Source organism: Petromyzon marinus, chromosome 15, assembly GCF_048934315.1.
Source record: "Petromyzon marinus isolate PM22_M1 ecotype Great Lakes invasive population chromosome 15, UKy_Petmar_22M1.pri1.0, whole genome shotgun sequence".
NCBI classification, from domain to species: domain Eukaryota; kingdom Metazoa; phylum Chordata; class Hyperoartia; order Petromyzontiformes; family Petromyzontidae; genus Petromyzon; species Petromyzon marinus.
The window spans coordinates 15,445,478-15,464,602 of NC_133681.1; the positions used below are offsets into that span (position 1 = coordinate 15,445,478).

The following is a 19,125-nucleotide window of genomic DNA, read 5'->3' on the forward strand; positions in this document are numbered from 1 at the left end:
TAGTCTCCACTGGTGTTGGACCTTTTGGCGTCTTCTGGTCCAACACCAGTGGAGACTAGGCTCTAAGAAAAGCCGTCACCGGTGTGGACCAATCAAATTCAAGGACAATGCATAATATTATCAGAGTTGTCTCTTTTGTTTGCATTTTGACTGCTTGTGTTGTGGTTATTGCAAACATGATGCCTTGAATTAAGGTGTCAATTTTTGTGCCAGTTAAATGGGTAAAACCTATTACTATACCTTGCTGTCCTGGCACCTCCAACACCGGGAGCTCGCTCTAGAGTTGATGGTGAATTGAATCTGTTCACGGAATTGACTGTGGATTCGTGAGACCGTAAGAGAATGCGACTGAATGGGGAAGCCTTCGTTTAACAGTAAAGGATCAAGCCTGGAGATGATTTGGAACAGCAGGACACGTGGAGTCATATCCTGCAATTCCCTGGTGGTCTCGTGGTGAAAAATCGACGCTTTCAGCGCCTTGGCACGGGTTCGGTTTTTGGTCAGGGAATGAGGCTCTTGGTGTCTTTTTTTAAAGCAGTTACACCTTTGCGTCAATAAAAATTGAACTTTTTTTTATTATTTTTAAAAAGTGTTCCCTGAACGAGAATCGAATCGAACCCGGGCCGCGGCGGTGAGAGCGCCGAATCCTAACCACTAGACCACCAGGGAAGCTGGTTGACGTGTCTCCACGTGTCTTGATGTCCTGGCACCTCCAACACCCGGAGCTCGCTCTAGAGTTGATGGTGCATTGGAATCTGTTCATGGGATTGACTGTGGATTCGTGAGACCACAAGAGATGGCGACTGCCTGGTGAAGCCTTCGTTCAGCAGTAAAGGATCAAGGCCGCTGATGATGCGGGACAACAGGACACGTGGAGAACCATCTTCCATCTTCTCTGGTGGTCTGATGGTTAAAATTCGACGCTCTCAGTGCTGCAACACGGGTGCGATTCCAGGTCAGGGAACAAGGCTGTTAGTGTTTTTTTTCAAAGCAGTTAAACTTTTGCGTAAAAAAAAGTTTTTAATTATAAAAACGAGTGTTCCCTGACCGGGAAACGAACCCGGGCCGCGGCGGTGAGAGCGCCGAATCCTAACCACTAGACCACCAGGGAAGCCGGTTGACGTGAAATCTTTGTTTTTTTCGGTAAAGTCACGTAGGTAAAATAAAATAATAAAATAAATGAAAATAACTATTTTCTTTGGTTCTTTCGGTAAAGTCACGTAGAATGAGAATAAAATAATAATTGATAAAATAAAATAACACAATAATATTCTCACGACGTTTCGGCCACAACACAAGCGGCCTTCATCAGGTGAAGGGGGGCGAGACTGTCTGGTAGGACAGCGCTGGAGTGAGAGAGTCACGTTCAGATCACGGCTTTTAAGCTGTGTGAGAGGAACAAAGAGCCTTGACCAAGGAATTAGCATAAAATTTAGCATTGAAATGGCTGAATGATTAGCTTGTGACTGGTCACAGAAATAGCTATGTTAAAAGTTAAAGCATACACATCCGCAGAGGCACCCATTGTTAAAAGGAATTAGCATAGAATTTAGCATTGAAATAGCTAAGTTAAGGCATACACATCCGCAGAGGCACCCCTTGACAATGGGATTAGCATAGAATTTAGCATTGAAATGGCTGAGTGATTCGCTTGTAACTGCTACAGAAATAGCTACGTTGAAGTCAGAGCATACACATTCACCGAGGCACTTAGTACAAATCAAACAGGATAATTTAGCATTGAAATAACTAGGCGAATTTAGCATTGAAATAACTGGGTGATTTGCTAGTGACTGGTCACAGAAATGACTACACATCTGAGCTATTCACAGTACTATATAGGGAACCAATAAAAACTAAAATATAAATTACCTTCATGTTATCAATAAATGGAGGTTCTTTGCAAACCAACCGGCTACCATGAGAGATTCGTTCATGAGGCCATTCACATATACAAGCACAGAGACAATTTCAACCGAGAAGATGGATTCAGGCTTAGTAACCACTGGAAAGATGTGTTAAATCATTTCTGTTCTTAATTAATTGTAATTTTACGATGACCTTCAGACCGCAGCTCTTTCGCCAGCATTGCCTCTTAATACCTCTCACACCACGGTTAATGGTATGGTTTACAAGATGGAGTATACTAGGGCTTCGCAGCTGTCTCTCTCCCCCTCCTCTGTTCCGACCATGGACGAACTCGTCCGTCTGAACGGGGCCCGTAGCTATCCGTGGTACGGAAATTTGAGGGTAAGAATCCACCCATTTTTTCGCCATATAGCATTGTGATATATAACGACTTATGGTTGGTAGCTTAGCTGATTGGAGAATATAGAGTTATCTTGGTGTTTTTTTCAAAGCAGTTAAACTTTTGCGTAAAAAAACCTTTCATTATTATAAAAAAGCGTGTTCCCTGACCGGGAATCGAACCCGGGCCGCGGCGGTGAGAGCGCCGAATCCTAACCACTAGACCACCAGGGAAGCTGATTGACGTGTCTCCACTGTCCTGATGTCCTGCCACCTCCAACACCGGGAGCTCCCTCGAGAGTTGATGGTGCTTTGGAATCTGTTCACGGGATTGACTGTGGAATCGTGAGACCGTAAGAGATGGCGACTGCCTGGGGAAGCCTTCGTTCAGCAGTAAAGGATAAAGCCTTTTGATGATGTGGAACAGCAGGACACGTCGAGGTATTTACGTCAATTTCCCTGGTAGTCTCGTGGTGAAAAATCGACGCTTTCAGCGCCGTGGCACGGGTTGGGTTTTTGGTCAGGGAATGAGGATCTTGGAGTCTTTTTTTAAAGCAGTTACAACTTTGCGTCAATAAAAATGTAACTTTTTTAAATTATTTTAAAAAAGTGTTCCCTGAACGGGAATCAAATCGACCCCGGGCAGCGGTGGTGAGAGCACCGAATCCCAACCACGAGACCACCAGGGAAGCTGGTTGACCTGAACTCTTTGGTTTTTTCGGTAAAGTCACGTAGGTAAAATAAAATAATAAAATAAATGAAAAAAACATTTTATTTTACCTACGTGACTTTACCGAAAAAAACAAAGAGTATGAATCCTTGCAGTAACGAAAGCTTCAAATCTAGAATTGTTTGACTTGTAGTAATAGGTTTTACTTTTAAAACTGGCACAAAAACTGACACCTTTATTCAAGGCATCATGTTTGCAATAACCACAACACAAGCAGTCAAAATGCAAACAAAAGAGACAACTCTGATATTAATATGCACTGTCCATGAATTTGATTGGTGCACACCTGAGACGGCTTTTCTTAGAGCATAGTCTCCACTGGTGTTGGACCTTTTGGCGTCTTCTGGTCCAACACCAGTGGAGACTAGGCTCTAAGAAAAGCCGTCACCGGTGTGGACCAATCAAATTCAAGGACAATGCATATTATTATCAGAGTTGTCTCTTTTGTTTGCATTTTGACTGCTTGTAGTGTGGTTATTGCAAACATGATGCCTTGAATAAAGGTGTCAATTTTTGTGCCAGTTTAAAGGGTGAAACCTATTACTATATCTTGTTACTGGCAAAGGAGGTCTCATAATGGTAGGCGTGTCTCCACGTGTCCTGCTGTCCTAGCACCTCCAACACCGGGAGCTCGCTCTAGAGTTGATGGTGAATTGAATCTGTTCACGGGATTGACTGTGGATTCGTGAGACCGTAAGAGATGGCGACTGCCTGGGGAAGCCTTCGTTCAGCAGTAAAGGATCAAGCCTGGTGATGATGTGGAACAGCAGGACACGTGGAGGCATATCCTTCAATTTCCCTGGTGGTCTCGTGGTGAAAAATCGACGCTTTCAGCGCCGTGGGACGGGTTCGGTTTTTGGTCAGGGAATGAGGCTCTTGGTGTCTTTTTTACAGGAGTTACACCTTTGCGTCAATGAAAATGTATTTTTTTTATTATTTCAAAAAAATGTTCCCTGAACGGGACTCGAATCGACCCCGGGCAGCGGCGGTGAGAGCACCGATTCCCAACCACGAGACCACCAGGAAAGCTGGTTGACCTGAACTCTTGGTTTTTTCGGTAAAGTGACGTAGGTAAAATAAAATAATTAAAATAAATGAAAACAACTATTTTATTTTACCTACGTGACTTTACCGAAAAAACGAAAGAGTATGAATCCTTGCAGTAACGAAAGCTTCAAATCTAGAATTGGTTGACGTGTAGTAATAGGTTTTACCCTTTTAACTGGCACAAAAACTGACACCTTTATTCAAGGCATCATGTTTGCAATAACCACAACACAAGCAGTCAAAATGCAAACAAAAGAGACAACTCTAATAATAATAATATGCACTGTCCTTGAATTTCATTGGTCCACACCCGAGACGGCTTTTCTTAGAGCCTAGTCTCCACTGGTGTTGGACCTTTTGGCGTCTTCTGGTCCAACACAAGTGGAGACAGTGCATATTATTATCAGAGCTGTCTCTTTGGTTTGCATTTTGACTGCTTGTGTTGTGGTTATTGCAAACATTATGCCTTGAATAAAGATGTCAGTTTTGTGCCAGTTAAAAGGGTGAAACCTATTACTATATCTTGCTACTGGCAAAGGAGGTCTCATAATGGTAGGCGTGTCTCCACGTGTCCTGCTGTCCTGGCACCTCCAACACCGGGAGCTCGCTCTAGAGTTGATGGTGAATTGAATCTGTTCACGGGATTGACTGTGGATTCGTGAGACCGTAAGAGAAACCTTCGCAGTAGAAGCTCAAGGCTGGTGATGATGCGGAACAGCAGGACACGTAGAAGTACTTTTTCCAACTTCCTTGGTGGTCTGATGGTTAAAATTCGACGCTCTCAGTGCTGCAACACGGGTGTGATTCCAGGTCAGGGAACGAGGCTCTTGGTGTTTTTTTCAAAGCAGTTAAACTTTTGCGTAAAAAACCTTTCATTATTATAAAAACGCGTGTTCCCTGACCGGGAATCGAACCCGGGACACAGCGGTGAGAGCGCTGAATCCTAACCACTAGACCACCAGGGAAGCTGGTTGACGTGTCTTCACGTGTCCTGATGTCCTGGCACCTCCAACACCGGGAGCTCGCTTGAGAGTTGATGGTGCTTTGGAATCTGTTCACGGGATTGACTGTGGAATCGTGAGACCGTAAGAGATGGCGACTGCCTGGGGAAGCCTTCGTTCAGCAGTAAAGGATCAAGCCTGATGATGATGTGGAACAGCAGGACACGTGGAGGCATATCCTTCAATTTCCCTGGTGGTCTCGTGGTGAAAAATCGATGCTTTCAGCGCCGTAGGACGGGTTCGGTTTTTGGTCAGGGAATGAGGCTCTTGGTGTCTTTTTTACAGGAGTTACACCTTTGCGTCAATGAAAATGTAACTTTTTTATTATTTCAAAAAAGTGTTCCCTGAACGGGACTCGAATCGACCCCGGGCAGCGGCGGTGAGAGCATCGATTCCCAACCACGAGACCACCAGGGAAGCTGGTTGACCTGAACTCTTGGTTTTTCGGTAAAGTGACGTAGGTAAAATAAAATAATTAAAGTAAATGAAAACAACTATTTTATTTTACCTACGTGACTTTACCGAAAAAACGAAAGAGTATGAATCCTTGCAGTAACGAAAGCTTCAAATCTAGAATTGGTTGACGTGTAGTAATAGGTTTTACCCTTTTAACTGGCACAAAAACTGACACCTTTATTCAAGGCATCATGTTTGCAATAACCACAACACAAGCAGTCAAAATGCAAACAAAAGAGACAACTCTAATAATAATATGCACTGTCCTTGAATTTCATTGGTCCACACCCGAGACGGCTTTTCTTAGAGCCTAGTCTCCACTGGTGTTGGACCTTTTGGCGTCTTCTGGTCCAACACAAGTGGAGACAGTGCATATTATTATCAGAGTTGTCTCTTTTGTTTGCATTTTGACTGCTTGTGTTGTGGTTATTGCAAACATTATGCCTTGAATAAAGGTGTCAGTTTTGTGCCAGTTAAAAGGGTGAAACCTATTACTATATCTTGTTACTGGCAAAGGAGGTCTCATAATGGTTGGCGTGTCTCCACGTGTCCTGCTGTCCTGGCACCTCCAACACCGGGAGCTCGCTCTAGAGTTGATGGTGAATTGAATCTGTTCACGGGATTGACTGTGGATTCGTGAGACCGTAAGAGATGGCGACTGCCTGGGGAAGCCTTCGTTCAGCAGTAAAGGATAAAGCCTTTTGATGATGTGGAACAGCAGGACACGTCGAGGTATTTACCTCAATTTCCCTGGTAGTCTCGTGGTGAAAAATCGACGCTTTCAGCGCCGTGGCACGGGTTGGGTTTTTGGTCAGGGAATGAGGATCTTGGAGTCTTTTTTTAAAGCAGTTACAACTTTGCGTCAATAAAAATGTAACTTTTTAAAATTATTTTAAAAAAGTGTTCCCTGAACGGGAATCAAATCGACCCCGGGCAGCGGTGGTGAGAGCACCGAATCCCAACCACGAGACCACCAGGGAAGCTGGTTGACCTGAACTCTTTGGTTTTTTCGGTAAAGTCACGTAGGTAAAATAAAATAATAAAATAAATGAAAAAAACATTTTATTTTACCTACGTGACTTTACCGAAAAAAACAAAGAGTATGAATCCTTGCAGTAACGAAAGCTTCAAATCTAGAATTGTTTGACTTGTAGTATAAGGTTTTACCCTTTTAACCGGCACAAAAACTGACACCTTTATTCAAGGCATCATGTTTGCAATAACCACAACACAAGCAGTCAAAATGCAAACAAAAGAGACAACTCTGATATTAATATGCACTGTCCATGAATTTGATTGGTCCACACCTGAGACGGCTTTTCTTAGAGCCTAGTCTCCACTGGTGTTGGACCTTTTGGCGTCTTCTGGTCCAACACCAGTGGAGACTAGGCTCTAAGAAAAGCCGTCACCGGTGTGGACCAATCAAATTCAAGGACAATGCATAATATTATCAGAGTTGTCTCTTTTGTTTGCATTTTGACTGCTTGTGTTGTGGTTATTGCAAACATGAAGCCTTGAATTAAGGTGTCAATTTTTGTGCCAGTTAAATGGGTAAAACCTATTACTATACCTTGCTGTCCTGGCACCTCCAACACCGGGAGCTCGCTCTAGAGTTGATGGTGAATTGAATCTGTTCACGGAATTGACTGTGGATTCGTGAGACCGTAAGAGAATGCGACTGAATGGGGAAGCCTTCGTTTAACAGTAAAGGATCAAGCCTGGAGATGATTTGGAACAGCAGGACACGTGGAGTCATATCCTGCAATTCCCTGGTGGTCTCGTGGTGAAAAATCGACGTTTTCAGCGCCTTGGCACGGGTTCGGTTTTTGGTCAGGGAATGAGGCTCTTGGTGTCTTTTTTTAAAGCAGTTACACCTTTGCGTCAATAAAAATTGAACTTTTTTTATTATTTTAAAAAAGTGTTCCCTGAACGAGAATCGAATCGACCCCGGGCAGCGGCGGTGAGAGCACCGATTCCCAACCACGAGACCACCAGGGAAGCTGGTTGACCTGAACTCTTGGTTTTTCGGTAAAGTGACGTAGGTAAAATAAAATAATTGAAGTAAATGAAAACAACTATTTTATTTTACCTACGTGACTTTACCGAAAAAACGAAAGAGTATGAATCCTTGCAGTAACGAAAGCTTCAAATCTAGAATTGGTTGACGTGTAGTAATAGGTTTTACCCTTTTAACTGGCACAAAAACTGACACCTTTATTCAAGGCATCATGTTTGCAATAACCACAACACAAGCAGTCAAAATGCAAACAAAAGAGACAACTCTAATAATAATAATATGCACTGTCCTTGAATTTCATTGGTCCACACCCGAGACGGCTTTTCTTAGAGCCTAGTCTCCACTGGTGTTGGACCTTTTGGCGTCTTCTGGTCCAACACAAGTGGAGACAGTGCATATTATTATCAGAGCTGTCTCTTTGGTTTGCATTTTGACTGCTTGTGTTGTGGTTATTGCAAACATTATGCCTTGAATAAAGATGTCAGTTTTGTGCCAGTTAAAAGGGTGAAACCTATTACTATATCTTGCTACTGGCAAAGGAGGTCTCATAATGGTTGGCGTGTCTCCACGTGTCCTGCTGTCCTGGCACCTCCAACACCGGGAGCTCGCTCTAGAGTTGATGGTGAATTGAATCTGTTCACGGGATTGACTGTGGATTCGTGAGACCGTAAGAGATGGCGACGGCCTGGGGAAGCCTTCGTTCAGCAGTAGAAGCTCAAGGCTAGTGAAGATGCGGGACAGCAGGACACGTGGAAGTACTTTTTCCAACTGTCTTGGTGGTCTGAACGTTAAAATTCGACGCTCTCAGTGCTGCAACACGGATGCGATTCCAGGTCAGGGAACGAGGCTCTTGGTGTTTTTTTCAAAGCAGTTAAACTTTTGCGTAAAAAAAACCTTTCATTATTATAAAAAAGCGTGTTCCCTGACCGGGAATCGAACCCGGGCCGCGGCGGTGAGAGCGCCGAATCCTAACCACTAGACCACCAGGGAAGCTGGTTGACGTGTCTCTACGTGTCCTGATGTCCTGCCACCTCCAACACCGGGAGCTCGCTCGAGAGTTGATGGTGCTTTGGAATCTGTTCACGGGATTGACTGTGGAATCGTGAGACCGTAAGAGATGGCGACTGCCTGGGGAAGCCTTCGTTCAGCAGTAAAGGATAAAGCCTTTTGATGATGTGGAACAGCAGGACACGTCGAGGTATTTACCTCAATTTCCCTGGTAGTCTCGTGGTGAAAAATCGACGCTTTCAGCGCCGTGGCACGGGTTGGGTTTTTGGTCAGGGAATGAGGATCTTGGAGTCTTTTTTTAAAGCAGTTACAACTTTGCGTCAATAAAAATGTAACTTTTTAAAATTATTTTAAAAAAGTGTTCCCTGAACGGGAATCAAATCGACCCCGGGCAGCGGTGGTGAGAGCACCGAATCCCAACCACGAGACCACCAGGGAAGCTGGTTGACCTGAACTCTTTGGTTTTTTCGGTAAAGTCACGTAGGTAAAATAAAATAATAAAATAAATGAAAAAAACATTTTATTTTACCTACGTGACTTTACCGAAAAAAACAAAGAGTATGAATCCTTGCAGTAACGAAAGCTTCAAATCTAGAATTGTTTGACTTGTAGTATAAGGTTTTACCCTTTTAACCGGCACAAAAACTGACACCTTTATTCAAGGCATCATGTTTGCAATAACCACAACCCAAGCAGTCAAAATGCAAACAAAAGAGACAACTCTGATATTAATATGCACTGTCCATGAATTTGATTGGTCCACACCTGAGACGGCTTTTCTTAGAGGCTAGTCTCCACTGGTGTTGGACCTTTTGGCGTCTTCTGGTCCAACACCAGTGGAGACTAGGCTCTAAGAAAAGCCGTCACCGGTGTGGACCAATCAAATTCAAGGACAATGCATAATATTATCAGAGTTGTCTCTTTTGTTTGCATTTTGACTGCTTGTGTTGTGGTTATTGCAAACATGATGCCTTGAATTAAGGTGTCAATTTTTGTGCCAGTTAAATGGGTAAAACCTATTACTATACCTTGCTGTCCTGGCACCTCCAACACCGGGAGCTCGCTCTAGAGTTGATGGTGAATTGAATCTGTTCACGGAATTGACTGTGGATTCGTGAGACCGTAAGAGAATGCGACTGAATGGGGAAGCCTTCGTTTAACAGTAAAGGATCAAGCCTGGAGATGATTTGGAACAGCAGGACACGTGGAGTCATATCCTGCAATTCCCTGGTGGTCTCGTGGTGAAAAATCGACGCTTTCAGCGCCTTGGCACGGGTTCGGTTTTTGGTCAGGGAATGAGGCTCTTGGTGTCTTTTTTTAAAGCAGTTACACCTTTGCGTCAATAAAAATTGAACTTTTTTTTATTATTTTTAAAAAGTGTTCCCTGAACGAGAATCGAATCGAACCCGGGCCGCGGCGGTGAGAGCGCCGAATCCTAACCACTAGACCACCAGGGAAGCTGGTTGACGTGTCTCCACGTGTCTTGATGTCCTGGCACCTCCAACACCCGGAGCTCGCTCTAGAGTTGATGGTGCATTGGAATCTGTTCATGGGATTGACTGTGGATTCGTGAGACCACAAGAGATGGCGACTGCCTGGTGAAGCCTTCGTTCAGCAGTAAAGGATCAAGGCCGCTGATGATGCGGGACAACAGGACACGTGGAGAACCATCTTCCATCTTCTCTGGTGGTCTGATGGTTAAAATTCGACGCTCTCAGTGCTGCAACACGGGTGCGATTCCAGGTCAGGGAACAAGGCTGTTAGTGTTTTTTTTCAAAGCAGTTAAACTTTTGCGTAAAAAAAAGTTTTTAATTATAAAAACGAGTGTTCCCTGACCGGGAAACGAACCCGGGCCGCGGCGGTGAGAGCGCCGAATCCTAACCACTAGACCACCAGGGAAGCCGGTTGACGTGAAATCTTTGTTTTTTTCGGTAAAGTCACGTAGGTAAAATAAAATAATAAAATAAATGAAAATAACTATTTTCTTTGGTTCTTTCGGTAAAGTCACGTAGAATGAGAATAAAATAATAATTGATAAAATAAAATAACACAATAATATTCTCACGACGTTTCGGCCACAACACAAGCGGCCTTCATCAGGTGAAGGGGGGCGAGACTGTCTGGTAGGACAGCGCTGGAGTGAGAGAGTCACGTTCAGATCACGGCTTTTAAGCTGTGTGAGAGGAACAAAGAGCCTTGACCAAGGAATTAGCATAAAATTTAGCATTGAAATGGCTGAATGATTAGCTTGTGACTGGTCACAGAAATAGCTATGTTAAAAGTTAAAGCATACACATCCGCAGAGGCACCCATTGTTAAAAGGAATTAGCATAGAATTTAGCATTGAAATAGCTAAGTTAAGGCATACACATCCGCAGAGGCACCCCTTGACAATGGGATTAGCATAGAATTTAGCATTGAAATGGCTGAGTGATTCGCTTGTAACTGCTACAGAAATAGCTACGTTGAAGTCAGAGCATACACATTCACCGAGGCACTTAGTACAAATCAAACAGGATAATTTAGCATTGAAATAACTAGGCGAATTTAGCATTGAAATAACTGGGTGATTTGCTAGTGACTGGTCACAGAAATGACTACACATCTGAGCTATTCACAGTACTATATAGGGAACCAATAAAAACTAAAATATAAATTACCTTCATGTTATCAATAAATGGAGGTTCTTTGCAAACCAACCGGCTACCATGAGAGATTCGTTCATGAGGCCATTCACATATACAAGCACAGAGACAATTTCAACCGAGAAGATGGATTCAGGCTTAGTAACCACTGGAAAGATGTGTTAAATCATTTCTGTTCTTAATTAATTGTAATTTTACGATGACCTTCAGACCGCAGCTCTTTCGCCAGCATTGCCTCTTAATACCTCTCACACCACGGTTAATGGTATGGTTTACAAGATGGAGTATACTAGGGCTTCGCAGCTGTCTCTCTCCCCCTCCTCTGTTCCGACCATGGACGAACTCGTCCGTCTGAACGGGGCCCGTAGCTATCCGTGGTACGGAAATTTGAGGGTAAGAATCCACCCATTTTTTCGCCATATAGCATTGTGATATATAACGACTTATGGTTGGTAGCTTAGCTGATTGGAGAATATAGAGTTATCTTGGTGTTTTTTTCAAAGCAGTTAAACTTTTGCGTAAAAAAACCTTTCATTATTATAAAAAAGCGTGTTCCCTGACCGGGAATCGAACCCGGGCCGCGGCGGTGAGAGCGCCGAATCCTAACCACTAGACCACCAGGGAAGCTGATTGACGTGTCTCCACTGTCCTGATGTCCTGCCACCTCCAACACCGGGAGCTCCCTCGAGAGTTGATGGTGCTTTGGAATCTGTTCACGGGATTGACTGTGGAATCGTGAGACCGTAAGAGATGGCGACTGCCTGGGGAAGCCTTCGTTCAGCAGTAAAGGATAAAGCCTTTTGATGATGTGGAACAGCAGGACACGTCGAGGTATTTACGTCAATTTCCCTGGTAGTCTCGTGGTGAAAAATCGACGCTTTCAGCGCCGTGGCACGGGTTGGGTTTTTGGTCAGGGAATGAGGATCTTGGAGTCTTTTTTTAAAGCAGTTACAACTTTGCGTCAATAAAAATGTAACTTTTTTAAATTATTTTAAAAAAGTGTTCCCTGAACGGGAATCAAATCGACCCCGGGCAGCGGTGGTGAGAGCACCGAATCCCAACCACGAGACCACCAGGGAAGCTGGTTGACCTGAACTCTTTGGTTTTTTCGGTAAAGTCACGTAGGTAAAATAAAATAATAAAATAAATGAAAAAAACATTTTATTTTACCTACGTGACTTTACCGAAAAAAACAAAGAGTATGAATCGTTGCAGTAACGAAAGCTTCAAATCTAGAATTGTTTGACTTGTAGTAATAGGTTTTACTTTTAAAACTGGCACAAAAACTGACACCTTTATTCAAGGCATCATGTTTGCAATAACCACAACACAAGCAGTCAAAATGCAAACAAAAGAGACAACTCTGATATTAATATGCACTGTCCATGAATTTGATTGGTGCACACCTGAGACGGCTTTTCTTAGAGCATAGTCTCCACTGGTGTTGGACCTTTTGGCGTCTTCTGGTCCAACACCAGTGGAGACTAGGCTCTAAGAAAAGCCGTCACCGGTGTGGACCAATCAAATTCAAGGACAATGCATATTATTATCAGAGTTGTCTCTTTTGTTTGCATTTTGACTGCTTGTAGTGTGGTTATTGCAAACATGATGCCTTGAATAAAGGTGTCAATTTTTGTGCCAGTTTAAAGGGTGAAACCTATTACTATATCTTGTTACTGGCAAAGGAGGTCTCATAATGGTAGGCGTGTCTCCACGTGTCCTGCTGTCCTAGCACCTCCAACACCGGGAGCTCGCTCTAGAGTTGATGGTGAATTGAATCTGTTCACGGGATTGACTGTGGATTCGTGAGACCGTAAGAGATGGCGACTGCCTGGGGAAGCCTTCGTTCAGCAGTAAAGGATCAAGCCTGGTGATGATGTGGAACAGCAGGACACGTGGAGGCATATCCTTCAATTTCCCTGGTGGTCTCGTGGTGAAAAATCGACGCTTTCAGCGCCGTGGGACGGGTTCGGTTTTTGGTCAGGGAATGAGGCTCTTGGTGTCTTTTTTACAGGAGTTACACCTTTGCGTCAATGAAAATGTATTTTTTTTATTATTTCAAAAAAATGTTCCCTGAACGGGACTCGAATCGACCCCGGGCAGCGGCGGTGAGAGCACCGATTCCCAACCACGAGACCACCAGGAAAGCTGGTTGACCTGAACTCTTGGTTTTTTCGGTAAAGTGACGTAGGTAAAATAAAATAATTAAAATAAATGAAAACAACTATTTTATTTTACCTACGTGACTTTACCGAAAAAACGAAAGAGTATGAATCCTTGCAGTAACGAAAGCTTCAAATCTAGAATTGGTTGACGTGTAGTAATAGGTTTTACCCTTTTAACTGGCACAAAAACTGACACCTTTATTCAAGGCATCATGTTTGCAATAACCACAACACAAGCAGTCAAAATGCAAACAAAAGAGACAACTCTAATAATAATATGCACTGTCCTTGAATTTCATTGGTCCACACCCGAGACGGCTTTTCTTAGAGCCTAGTCTCCACTGGTGTTGGACCTTTTGGCGTCTTCTGGTCCAACACAAGTGGAGACAGTGCATATTATTATCAGAGTTGTCTCTTTTGTTTGCATTTTGACTGCTTGTGTTGTGGTTATTGCAAACATTATGCCTTGAATAAAGGTGTCAGTTTTGTGCCAGTTAAAAGGGTGAAACCTATTACTATATCTTGTTACTGGCAAAGGAGGTCTCATAATGGTTGGCGTGTCTCCACGTGTCCTGCTGTCCTGGCACCTCCAACACCGGGAGCTCGCTCTAGAGTTGATGGTGAATTGAATCTGTTCACGGGATTGACTGTGGATTCGTGAGACCGTAAGAGATGGCGACGGCCTGGGGAAGCCTTCGTTCAGCAGTAGAAGCTCAAGGCTAGTGAAGATGCGGGACAGCAGGACACGTGGAAGTACTTTTTCCAACTGTCTTGGTGGTCTGAAGGTTAAAATTCGACGCTCTCAGTGCTGCAACACGGATGCGATTCCAGGTCAGGGAACGAGGCTCTTGGTGTTTTTTTCAAAGCAGTTAAACTTTTTTGCAAAAAAAACTTCCATAATTATAAAAACGAGTGTTCCCTGACCGGGAATCGAACCCGGGCCGCGGCGGTGAGAGCGCCGAATCCTAACCACTAGACCACCAGGGAAGCTGGTTGACGTGTCTCCACGTGTCCTGATGTCCTGCCACCTCCAACACCGGGAGCTCGCTCGAGAGTTGATGGTGCTTTGGAATCTGTTCACGGGATTGACTGTGGAATCGTGAGACCGTAAGAGATGGCGACTGCCTGGGGAAGCCTTCGTTCAGCAGTAAAGGATAAAGCCTTTTGATGATGTGGAACAGCAGGACACGTCGAGGTATTTACGTCAATTTCCCTGGTAGTCTCGTGGTGAAAAATCGACGCTTTCAGCGCCGTGGCACGGGTTCGGTTTTTGGTCAGGAATGAGGATCTTGGAGTCTTTTTTTAAAGCAGTTACAACTTTGCGTCAATAAAAATGTAACTTTTTTAAATTATTTTAAAAAAGTGTTCCCTGAACGGGAATCAAATCGACCCCGGGCAGCGGTGGTGAGAGCACCGAATCCCAACCACGAGACCACCAGGGAAGCTGGTTGACCTGAACTCTTTGGTTTTTTCGGTAAAGTCACGTAGGTAAAATAAAATAATAAAATAAATAATACTAAAAACACATTTTATTTTACCTACGTGACTTTACCGAAAAAAACAAAGAGTATGAATCCTTGCAGTAACGAGAGCTTCAAATCTAGAATTGTTTGACTTGTAGTAATAGGTTTTACCCTTAAAACTGGCACAAAAACTGACACCTTTATTCAAGGCATCATGTTTGCAATAACCACAACACAAGCAGTCAAAATGCAAACAAAAGAGACAACTCTGATATTAATATGCACTGTCCATGAATTTGATTGGTCCACACCTGAGACGGCTTTTCTTAGAGCCTAGTCTCCACTGGTGTTGGACCTTTTGGCGTCTTCTGGTCCAAAACCAGTGGAGACTAGGCTCTAAGAAAAGCCGTCACCGGTGTGGACCAATCAAATTCAAGGACAATGCATATTATTATCAGAGTTGTCTCTTTTGTTTGCATTTTGACTGCTTGTATTGTGGTTATTGCAAACATGATGCCTTGAATAAAGGTGTCAGTTTTTGTTCCAGTTAAAAGGGTGAAACCTATTACTATATCTTGTTACTGGCAAAGGAGGTCTCATAATGGTAGGCGTGTCTCCACGTGTCCTGCTGTCCTGGCACCTCCAACACCGGGAGCTCGCTCTAGAGTTGATGGTGAATTGAATCTGTTCACGGGATTGACTGTGGATTCGTTAGACCGTAAGAGAAGCCTTCGCAGTAGAAGCTCAAGGCTGGTGATGATGCGGAACAGCAGGACACGTAGAAGCACTTTTTCCAACTTCCTTGGTGGTCTGATGGTTAAAATTCGACGCTCTCAGTGCTGCAACACGGGTGCGATTCCAGGTCAGGGAACGAGGCTCTTGGTGTTTTTTTCAAAGCAGTTAAACTTTTGCGTAAAAAAACCTTTCATAATTATAAAAACGAGTGTTCCCTGACCGGGAATCGAACCCGGGCCGCGGCGGTGAGAGCGCCGAATCCTAACCACTAGACCACCAGGGAAGCTGGTTGACGTGTCTCCACGTGTCCTGATGTCCTGCCACCTCCAACACCGGGAGCTCGCTCGAGAGTTGATGGTGCTTTGGAATCTGTTCACGGGATTGACTGTGGAATCGTGAGACCGTAAGAGATGGCGACTGCCTGTGGAAGCCTTCGTTCAGCAGTAAAGGATCAAGCCTGGTGATGATGTGGAACAGCAGGACACGTGGAGGCATATCCTTCAATTTCCCTGGTGGTCTCGTGGTGAAAAATCGACGCTTTCAGCGCCGTGGGACGGGTTCGGTTTTTGGTCAGGGAATGAGGCTCTTGGTGTCTTTTTTACAGGAGTTACACCTTTGCGTCAATGAAAATGTAACTTTTTTATTATTTCAAAAAAGTGTTCCCTGAACGGGACTCGAATCGACCCCGGGCAGCGGCGGTGAGAGCACCGATTCCCAACCACGAGACCACCAGGGAAGCTGGTTGACCTGAACTCTTGGTTTTTTCGGTAAAGTGACGTAGGTAAAATAAAATAATTAAAATAAATGAAAACAACTATTTTATTTTCCTACGTGACTTTACCGAAAAAACGAAAGAGTATGAATCCTTGCAGTAACGAAAGCTTCAAATCTAGAATTGGTTGACGTGTAGTAATAGGTTTTACCCTTTTAACTGGCACAAAAACTGACACCTTTATTCAAGGCATCATGTTTGCAATAACCACAACACAAGCAGTCAAAATGCAAACAAAAGAGACAACTCTAATAATAATATGCACTTTCCTTGAATTTCATTGGTCCACACCTGAGACGGCTTTTCTTAGAGCCTAGTCTCCACTGGTGTTGGACCTTTTGGCGTCTTCAAGTCCAACACAAGTGGAGACAGTGCATATTATTATCAGAGTTGTCTCTTTTGTTTGCATTTTGACTGCTTGTGTTGTGGTTATTGCAAACATTATGCCTTGAATAAAGGTGTCAGTTTTGTGCCAGTTAAAAGGGTGAAACCTATTACTATATCTTGTTACTGGCAAAGGAGGTCTCATAATGGTTGGCGTGTCTCCACGTGTCCTGATGTCCTGCCACCTCCAACACCGGGAGCTCGCTCTAGAGTTGATGGTGCTTTGGAATCTGTTCACGGGATTGACTGTGGATTCGTGAGACCGTAAGAGATGGCGACTGCCTGGGGAAGCCTTCGTTCAGCAGTAAAGGATAAAGCGTTTTGATGATGTGGAACAGCAGGACACGTCGAGGTATTTACGGCAAGTTCCCTGGTAGTCTCGTGGTGAAAAATCGACGCTTTCAGCGCCGTGGCACGGGTTCGGTTTTTGGTCAGGGAATGAGGATCTTGGAGTCTTTTTTTAAAGCAGTTACAACTTTGCGTCAATAAAAATGTAATTTTTTTAAATTATTTTGAAAAAGTGTTCCCTGAACGGGAACCAAATCGACCCCGGGCAGCGGTGGTGAGAGCACCGAATCCCAACCACGAGACCACCAGGGAAGCTGGTTGACCTGAACTCTTTGGTTTTTTCGGTAAAGTCACGTAGGTAAAATAAAATAATAAAATAAATTGAAAAAACATTTTGTTTTACCTACGTGACTTTACCGAAAAAAACAAAGAGTATGAATCCTTGCAGTAACGAAAGCTTCAAATCTAGAATTGTTTGACTTGTAGTAATAGGTTTTACCCTTAAAACTGGCACAAAAACTGACACCTTTATTCAAGGCATCATGTTTGCAATAACCACAACACAAGCAGTCAAAATGCAAACAAAAGAGACAACTCTGATATTAATATGCACTGTCCATGAATTTGATTGGTCCACACCTGAGACGGCTTTTCTTAGAGCCTAGTCTCCACTGGTGTTGGACCTTTTGGCGTCTTCTGGTCCAACACCAGTGGAGACTAGGCTCTAAGAAAAGCCGTCACCGGTGTGGACCAATCAAATTCAAGGACAATGCATATTATTATCAGAGTTGTGTCTTTTGTTTGCATTTTGACTGCTTGTATTGTGGTTATTGCAAACATGATGCCTTGAATAAAGGTGTCAGTTTTTGTGCCAGTTAAAAGGGTGAAACCTATTACTATATCTTGTTACTGGCAAAGGAGGTCTCATAATGGTAGGCGTGTCTCCACATGTCCTGCTGTCCTGGCACCTCCAACACCGGGAGCTCGCTCTAGAGTTGATGGTGAATTGAATCTGTTCACGGGATTGACTGTGGATTCGTGAGACCGTAAGAGATGGCGACGGCCTGGGGAAGCCTTCGTTCAGCAGTAGAAGCTCAAGGCTAGTGAAGATGCGGGACAGCAGGACATGTTGAAGTACTTTTTCCAACTGTCTTGGTGGTCTGAAGGTTAAAATTCGACGCTCTCAGTGCTGCAACACGGATGCGATTCCAGGTCAGGGAACGAGGCTCTTGGTGTTTTTTTCAAAGCAGTTAAACTTTTTTGCAAAAAAAACTTCCATAATTATAAAAACGAGTGTTCCCTGACCGGGAATCGCACCCGGGCCGCGGCGGTGAGAGCGCCGAATCCTAACCACTAGACCACCAGGGAAGCTGGTTGACTTGTCTCCACGTGTCCTGATGTCCTGCCACCTCCAACACCGAGAGCTCGCTCGAGAGTTGATGGTGCTTTGGAATCTGTTCACGGGATTGACTGTGGAATCGTGAGACCGTAAGAGATGGCGACTGCCTGGGGAAGCCTTCGTTCAGCAGTAAAGGATAAAGCCTTTTGATGATGTGGAACAGCAGGACACGTCGAGGTATTTACGTCAATTTCCCTGGTAGTCTCGTGGTGAAAAATCGACGCTTTCAGCGCCGTGGCACGGGTTCGGTTTTTGGTCAGGGAATGAGGATCTTGGAGTCTTTTTTAAAGCAGTTACAACTTTGCGTCAATAAAAATGTAACTTTTTAAAATTATTTTAAAAAAGTGTTCCCTGAACGGGAATCAAATCGACCCCGGGCAGCGGTGGTGAGAGCACCGAATCCCAACCACGAGACCACCAGGGAAGCTGGTTGACCTGAACTCTTTGGTTTTTTCGGTAAAGTCACGTAGGTGAAATAAAATAATAAAATAAATGAAAAAAACATTTTATTTTACCTACGTGACTTTACCGAAAAAAACAAAGAGTATGAATCCTTGCAGTAACGAAAGCTTCAAATCTAGAATTGTTTGACTCGTAGTAATAGGTTTTACCCTTAAAACTGGCACAAAAACTGACACCTTTATTCAAGGCATCATGTTTGCAATAACCACAACACAAGCAGTCAAAATGCAAACAAAAGAGACAACTCTGATATTAATATGCACTGTCCATGAATTTGATTGGTCCACACCTGAGACGGCTTTTCTT

The 19,125-nt window shown here is 43.8% G+C and overlaps 9 non-coding genes across 9 annotated transcripts; all 9 read right to left on the reverse strand.

Annotated features, from left to right (window-relative positions):
- Positions 1–1,039: 1,039 nt before the first annotated feature.
- Positions 1,040–1,111, reverse strand: TRNAE-CUC (transfer RNA glutamic acid (anticodon CUC)). Its single transcript has one exon. It is a non-coding gene; the product is annotated as a tRNA-Glu (tRNA).
- Positions 1,112–2,409: 1,298 nt separating this feature from the next.
- Positions 2,410–2,481, reverse strand: TRNAE-CUC (transfer RNA glutamic acid (anticodon CUC)). Its single transcript has one exon. It is a non-coding gene; the product is annotated as a tRNA-Glu (tRNA).
- Positions 2,482–4,917: 2,436 nt separating this feature from the next.
- Positions 4,918–4,989, reverse strand: TRNAE-CUC (transfer RNA glutamic acid (anticodon CUC)). Its single transcript has one exon. It is a non-coding gene; the product is annotated as a tRNA-Glu (tRNA).
- Positions 4,990–8,416: 3,427 nt separating this feature from the next.
- TRNAE-CUC (transfer RNA glutamic acid (anticodon CUC)) lies at positions 8,417–8,488 on the reverse strand. The gene has a single exon. It is a non-coding gene; the product is annotated as a tRNA-Glu (tRNA).
- Positions 8,489–10,333: 1,845 nt separating this feature from the next.
- TRNAE-CUC (transfer RNA glutamic acid (anticodon CUC)) lies at positions 10,334–10,405 on the reverse strand. The gene has a single exon. It is a non-coding gene; the product is annotated as a tRNA-Glu (tRNA).
- Positions 10,406–11,703: 1,298 nt separating this feature from the next.
- On the reverse strand, positions 11,704–11,775 carry TRNAE-CUC (transfer RNA glutamic acid (anticodon CUC)). The gene has a single exon. It is a non-coding gene; the product is annotated as a tRNA-Glu (tRNA).
- A 2,456-nt stretch (positions 11,776–14,231) lies between these two features.
- Positions 14,232–14,303, reverse strand: TRNAE-CUC (transfer RNA glutamic acid (anticodon CUC)). Its single transcript has one exon. It is a non-coding gene; the product is annotated as a tRNA-Glu (tRNA).
- Positions 14,304–15,725: 1,422 nt separating this feature from the next.
- Positions 15,726–15,797, reverse strand: TRNAE-CUC (transfer RNA glutamic acid (anticodon CUC)). Its single transcript has one exon. It is a non-coding gene; the product is annotated as a tRNA-Glu (tRNA).
- A 2,457-nt stretch (positions 15,798–18,254) lies between these two features.
- On the reverse strand, positions 18,255–18,326 carry TRNAE-CUC (transfer RNA glutamic acid (anticodon CUC)). The gene has a single exon. It is a non-coding gene; the product is annotated as a tRNA-Glu (tRNA).
- Between the last annotated feature and the right edge of the window lie 799 nt (positions 18,327–19,125).